Genomic DNA, 6,557 nt, shown 5'->3' on the forward strand with positions numbered 1-6,557 from the left:
TGGTCGCGCTCTGAAACAATTGTGTACGAGCGCAATATATATAAAATATCATAACTTAACAAAACCATCACCACATAAAGAGAAAATGGTGAGTGCACAGGAACCCCTCTAATCACGATGTCACCACAATAGGCCTGAAAACGTGCTGCTTCCCTTACCGGCTTCAACCCTGGGGTCGAGCATACTATACCCTTCTCTGTGAAGGCAATCAACATCTGTAGCTTACTCAAGATGTCCCTTCCCAAATGATTTGCTGGGGTGTCCATGCAATATTATAAAGAGGCTGATACATTTTGATTTCCCACCTGAATATGTAGATCTTCAGTATAAGGAACCAATAGGATAGCCCCAAAGAGAATCACTGTGTCCATCATTTTGCCTGACAAGGGGAACTAATCTTCCTGCAGGATTTTGTGGCCGCTGTGTCGACCATGAATGGAAATATTTGGTCACCTACCTACCTGCACCTCTTCCAAATTGGTGGTAAAGGACAGAGCTGGGCACATCAGAGACCCCTGTGGCCTGTATAACTCCTGGTACATATTAGCACCAGGCAGAGAAAAAGGATTTGCCCCGAAAATACTTGCTCCAGTGTAGTGCGTAACTGTTATTTGGGGTAAAGTATTCTTGTCCCCTATCTGCACAATGTTTGTGCTGGCATGGTCGGTAGTATCCAGAAAGTCTGTACAGCCCCAGTAGCTGGGTTTTGTTCATCTCGTGCCTGCTGCGATTGCACAGAGCCCGGGGCACATGGCAGGGTCAGGGCTTGACTCTGCTGTGTTCTCATGTTAAAGTACTGCAGCCTCTCATGACAATCTTGTGACACGTGTCCCAACCTTCCACACGACTGACACTGAATCCTATAGAATCCTCCATAACCGTTTCCCATCAGCTCATTAAATCGAGGACCCATTCCTCTGATCCCGCCAAATGACACGCTCCCTTGCAGAAATACTTCCCTGCCCCTTGGAATCCCCCTCATTGGCCTTGGGCCAGGAGCATACCTGTCCATCCACCCCTATGCCATACCTGATTCACTGTGTCTGTGTTGTCCCGTTTGCCCCTGCTGTCCCTCCATAGAATTTGCAATCACTGCCCCATCTAGACAAATCTTTGCCAATTTCTTTTGAACAAGCTTAGCCTTTGCCTGCTTAATACTGCCAACTCTTTTTCTTGTCTTCTCTTACAAAAATGCACAATATGTGCTGGAATCTCTGGCCAACACCTGGCCTCCATTCATGCAGGACTTCGTTAGGGAGTCCTTCTTTAGCATGAAATAGGAGATTGCTGCACTCTGATCCCATTCTTCTCCCGTCTTTACTCTCCACAATTCCTGAATAAACCGGGTGTGTGCGGCAGGATCAACCTCCTATTTAATTGTTTTTGTCAATATCAAATTTATATCCGGTGTAACCGGATGCATAACTCGCAGGACACTCCAAACCTGTGCCCTATGATTATTAAACGCTGCTCCGACATGAGCATTCGTGTTGAACTGAACTCCCGGGTACCCCACTTTTCTCCAAAGCTCATCTGACTGCTTACCCCATTAGAGCCGCAAATAAGATTTTCATATCGCCTATGGACAATGTGACACTAGCGGTATGTTTCTCCAATGCATAAATCCACTTACTTGCTCCTGCAGTGATCAAAGGGTGTGTGCATCAGGTTTTTCCGGTCCATGAGTGACCACAGGACATAATACACCCTTCCTTGACCCTTCTGGAGTAACAAACTGAGTTACACCCGATTTAACTGGAGCTTTCCCCATCTCTCCCTTACTAAGGCCATGCAAGTACCCTGGCACGTCTTATGATTCCATGGTGTATTACGTACTGCTGCTACTGGAGGGGAGGTAGGGTGCCTACGCCTTACTCCCCCTGCTCAACATCCCACTCCTCTTTCTCGTCTACCTCAACTACCCATTTCCTGACCCTTATACAGGCACAGAAGCATAGTCAACACTACCATAGGGTGCCAGCTCCCGTCCTCCCTGCCCGGGCCCCTGTATCTGTGGCAGTGTCCTCTTCCTCCATGTCCACCTCAACTTTTTTGATAACTGATTTAACAAGCCTCACAAGAACTTCCCCATGTCTCCACCTTCCTCCTTCTACATCCTTTATCTGTCTTTCCTCCTTTTGCCACTCTTCTTTTCTCTGTTGCCGTATTGACACTATCTCTTCTTCCGCTAGCCTCAGTACTTCTTTCATTTTGTCCCACATTTGCGTCTCCATCACTTCCAGCAGCCTTTCCTCTATCATAGCAGTAAAAGGGCTGACCTCCTCCTTCTCCCTCGATCTTGACCCTCTATCTGCGCTCCTAGCTGCCGGTGTCACTCTCTCGTGCTCCTCCACCCTTAATCTTTCTGCTAATCTGGCAGGCGAGGGCGTTGCTCCCCTCCTGCTCTCCGTTCATAATCTCTCAGCAGCAATAACCATTGAAGGAGTCATCTTTCCACTCCTTCAAGATCCCAATTTCTAGGAGTCACAGCCGATGGATGCGCTACCTGTGTATGTCTCGTTGCCACTGGAGTAGACGCTGGGTAAAATGGCCATCTTCAGATTTTTACCGCACGTTCATGTGTTGGGATCCTCGTGCTATTGCTCTCGAGCGTTAGTGCTATTTTTTCACGTTTTTTCTCAAAAACTTCATTTTTTTCGGTCAAAAGAGCCTCAATCTCCACCGACTCTCCATCCGATCAACGGGGACCCGTGTCGGATTCGTCTGCGCCCCTCAAGGGTGAAGATTTAATCGAGCTATGCTTTTGGAGGACTCCAGAAGCTTCTCAGGCCCGGACATGGCCCAGGAGAAGGGAAGCTCGACGCCCGGAAAGCTGTTCAGGGTCTGCCCTGGATGCCAGCTGCAGAACGTCTTTAAGGAGGACGAACACTCCTTTTGTCTCTACTGCTTACATGAGGACAAGACGCATGTGGAGAAGGACTGTGCGTTTTGCGGCAATATGTCGGAGCAGACCATGAAGGACCGCCATCAACGTCTCGCCAACTGGCTGGAAGGGAAGAGCCCGTCAGGCGAGAAGACGAGGAAGAAATCCGAGCGGTCTTCTAAGACCTTTGAGGACGCCCCGGCGACGGGGGTCCAACGCAAGGCCATGCACCGCGAGTCCGCTGGCACCGGGAGCGCAGAACGGTCGGGCTCTACGGGCGCCAGGCAGGGCGCACCCTCCCCGGCACCTTCAGCCACGAGCCAACGCTCTGGGTCGGGTAAGAGGAAGGGCGAGCACCCGGCGAAGCTCCTGGAGAGGCCCCGGTCGAGCTCGAAGGCCCCATCGGAGGGGGAGCGAGGCAGTGGCCCCCCCCTCAAGGATAAGGCGGTGAGCGCACCTAAGGTGGTGAAGGCCTTAATCCATCCGGCCAAGCCCTCTATCGATACTGTCGCGACGGCCCTGGCTCAGCCTGTGGAGGCTACACCAGTGGTGGCGACCTCGGGGCTCAGAGTCTCCCTGCCACCTCAGAGGGAGTCCTCTTTTGTGCCCATCGATAGGACCCCCGTGAAATCCCCGGCGGGGAAGAAAAAGGAGGGGCAGGGCGTCGTCGTAGATTCGGCTTCAACCTCGGAGGAAGAGCTGATTGAGGTTTTAAGCCACGGCCTTGGCGTGGAAGAAGACCGGCCCGTAGGGATGGATCCCGACGCAGGTGACGACGACATCGTTGAGGGTGCCGACGGGGCCCCTGATCGCCTGTTTGATTCCCCTCTGCCAGCGCCGCAAGACAACTCGGCGGCCATTTTGTTGGCTATACAGTCCTTATGCTCAGAGATAAGGACGAGACTACCGTTGCCGACGGAGGAACCTCTCCCGTCGGGGGATCCTGAACCGGGACCTTCTGGTGTTCCCCCGCCCAAGAAAAGAAGGATTCACCCTCCACCTCCTTTTCAGCCGTCGCGTCCCGTCCAGCCCTCCTCCCCGTCCACCCGAGGGGATGATACGGGGACTGACACGGCAGCGACGGGTACGGACGACGAGGTATACGACGAGGATCTACCGTCGTTACCTCCCACCAGGGCTTCTCCGCCCGACGAGATTGGATCGTTCCACTCCATGATCGCCAGGGCATCCGAGCTTTTCCAACTCTGCCCTGAGGAGAAGAAAAAGGAAGGATAACTTTATCAACGGCGCAAGGCCAAGAGGAAGACGGTCCTCGCGGTGCCTCTACTGGACGACATTTGGGATGAGGGCCTCGCCCTCCTCAAGAACCCTTCCACGACGCCAGCTAGAAGAGACCGGTACGAGAAGAAGTACCGGGTCCCGGACGCGGCCCCCCTGTGCCTCCGGGCGCAGCCTACCCCGGACTCCGTCGTCTCCGCGGCGGCCAGGAAGAAAGCGGGGGGGGGTGCGGCCTCCACATCGACTTCCCCACCGGACGGCGAGGGAAAGAAATGGGACGCAGGGTCATCTCGTCTGCAGCGACGACGATTAAAGCGGCCAACGCCTTGGCTATCGTGGCCCGCTACGACAGGGAGCTATGGTACAAACTGGCTCCCCTGCTGGACTTCCTACCGGACGACAAGAGGGCGGATGCCCTGGAGATCCTACAGGAAGGTGAGGTGGCATCGGACCACGCCATCACTATTGCGACGGACATCGCCGACACTGGGTTTCGCCAGTTGGGCAACGGCGTGTGCCTTAGGCGGCGTGGATGGCTCAAGGCTACGGACTTCCATCAAGACGTATAGACCAGAGTCCTGGACATGCCGTTCGATGGGAACAACCTGTTTGGGAAAACAGTGGACGATTCCCTTCAGGCCATTAAAGCGGACACTGAGACGGCAAGGGCGCCTCCAAAGGTTCCGGCGGCGGTTTCTCCACCTACCGTCAAGCGGCCCGCTCGTCGTCTCAGGAGGCCTACAGAGGACGAGGCAAGTCTGGCGGACCCCGCCGTCGTCGCCAAGGAGGTCAAGGCGGCAAAGCCTCGTCGAAACAGGATTGAACCGGCCGTGGGGTCGGGCCCCCACCGAAGCACCCCGGTGGGAGGCCGGCTGGCGAGCTTCGTCAGCGTGTGGGAGTCCATCTCCACCGACCGTTGAGTGCTGGATGCCTTACCCCGGGGCCACGCGCTCGAGTTTCAAAGAAGGTGCCCGCGCGTCCCCCCCGTGGCCAGGAAAAAGCTTCACGTCCCTCAGCTTCTCCTGGAGGTAAAGGCGATGCTCAGGAAGGGCGCCATCGAACTCGTCCCAAAGAGGCTTCGGGGCTCCGGAGTTTACTCGAGATACTTCCTCGTGAAGAAGAAGACGGGAGGATGGCACCCCATTCTAGACCTGCGACGTCTGAACAAGTTCATCAAGGCACAGAAGTTCCGGATGGTCACCCTCCAGCATGTCCTGGGTCAGCTGGAGGAAGGAGACTTCCTGTCGTCGTTGGATTTGGAGGATGCCTACTTCCATATTCCCATCCTAAAGGGGCACCGAAAATTCCTCAGATTTGTGGTCCAAGGGCGTCACTACCAGTTCAAAGCCCTCCCCTTCGGACTACGGTCGGCACCCAGGGTATTCACCAAGTGCCTTGCACCGGTGGCGGCGCAGCTGCGCCGCGAGGGGATCCACGTCTACCCCTACCTGGACGACTGGCTCATCCGAGCCAAGACGAGGGAGCTCGCCGTGGAGCACACGGCAAGGACCGTCCAACTTCTCACGGACCTGGGATTCTCCGTGAACTACGCCAAGTCCCACCTGGTACCCGCGCAAAACGCACTGTTTCTGGGAGCGAAGCTCGACACAGTGTCCCTTCTGGCCTCCCCGTCGGAGGAAAGGACCAGGTCCATCCTGGGCAAGGTACAGCGGATGTTGGTTTCCGACGCGGCCAAGGTGAGGTCCATCAAGTCCCACCTCGGAATGATGTCTTCTTGCATCTACCTCATTCCCATGTGCAGGCTCCGGATGCGCCCGTTGCAGGAGTTCCTGGACGCGCGCTGGATCCAAACGACGGGCGGCTTCGAGGAGAGGATCACACTCGACGAGAGTTTCCGCCGAGCGGTCCGGTGGTGGGGCACCCGCGCGCATCTGACGGCGGGCATGGACTTCCAGACCCCAGACCACCAGGAGACATTGACCACGGATGCCTCCCTGGAAGGGTGGGGAGCGCACACCGAAAATCTGCACGCGAGAGGCCTTTGGCTCCCGACGGAGAAGTCCCTCCATATCAACGTCCTGGAGCTCTGTGCAGTGTTCTGGGCCCTCAGGTCCTTCCTTCCGTCCCTCAAGGGCAAGGTGGTGAGGATCTTCACCGACAACACCACCACCATGTTTTACATCAGGAAACAGGGCGGAACCAGGTCCCCAGCACTGTCCAAGGAGGCGCAGGACCTGTGGCATTGGGCCGTCGCCCAAAGGATGTTTCTGGTGCCGTTTCATCTGGCAGGGATAAAAAACACCATCGCCGACTCACTCAGCAGGGAGCTGCGCTTGTGCCACGAGTGGGAACTACGGCAGGATCTAGTGGATCGCCTCTTCCGACGGTGGGGCACACCCCAGATCGACCTGTTCGCGACGGCGACGAACTCCAAGTGCCGGAGGTTCGCCAGCAGGTTTCCCCAGGCGAGGAG

The sequence above is a fragment of the Ambystoma mexicanum genome, chromosome 9, assembly GCF_040938575.1.
Source record: "Ambystoma mexicanum isolate Mex_15411 chromosome 9, UKY_AmexF1_1, whole genome shotgun sequence".
NCBI classification, from domain to species: Eukaryota; Metazoa; Chordata; class Amphibia; order Caudata; family Ambystomatidae; genus Ambystoma; species Ambystoma mexicanum.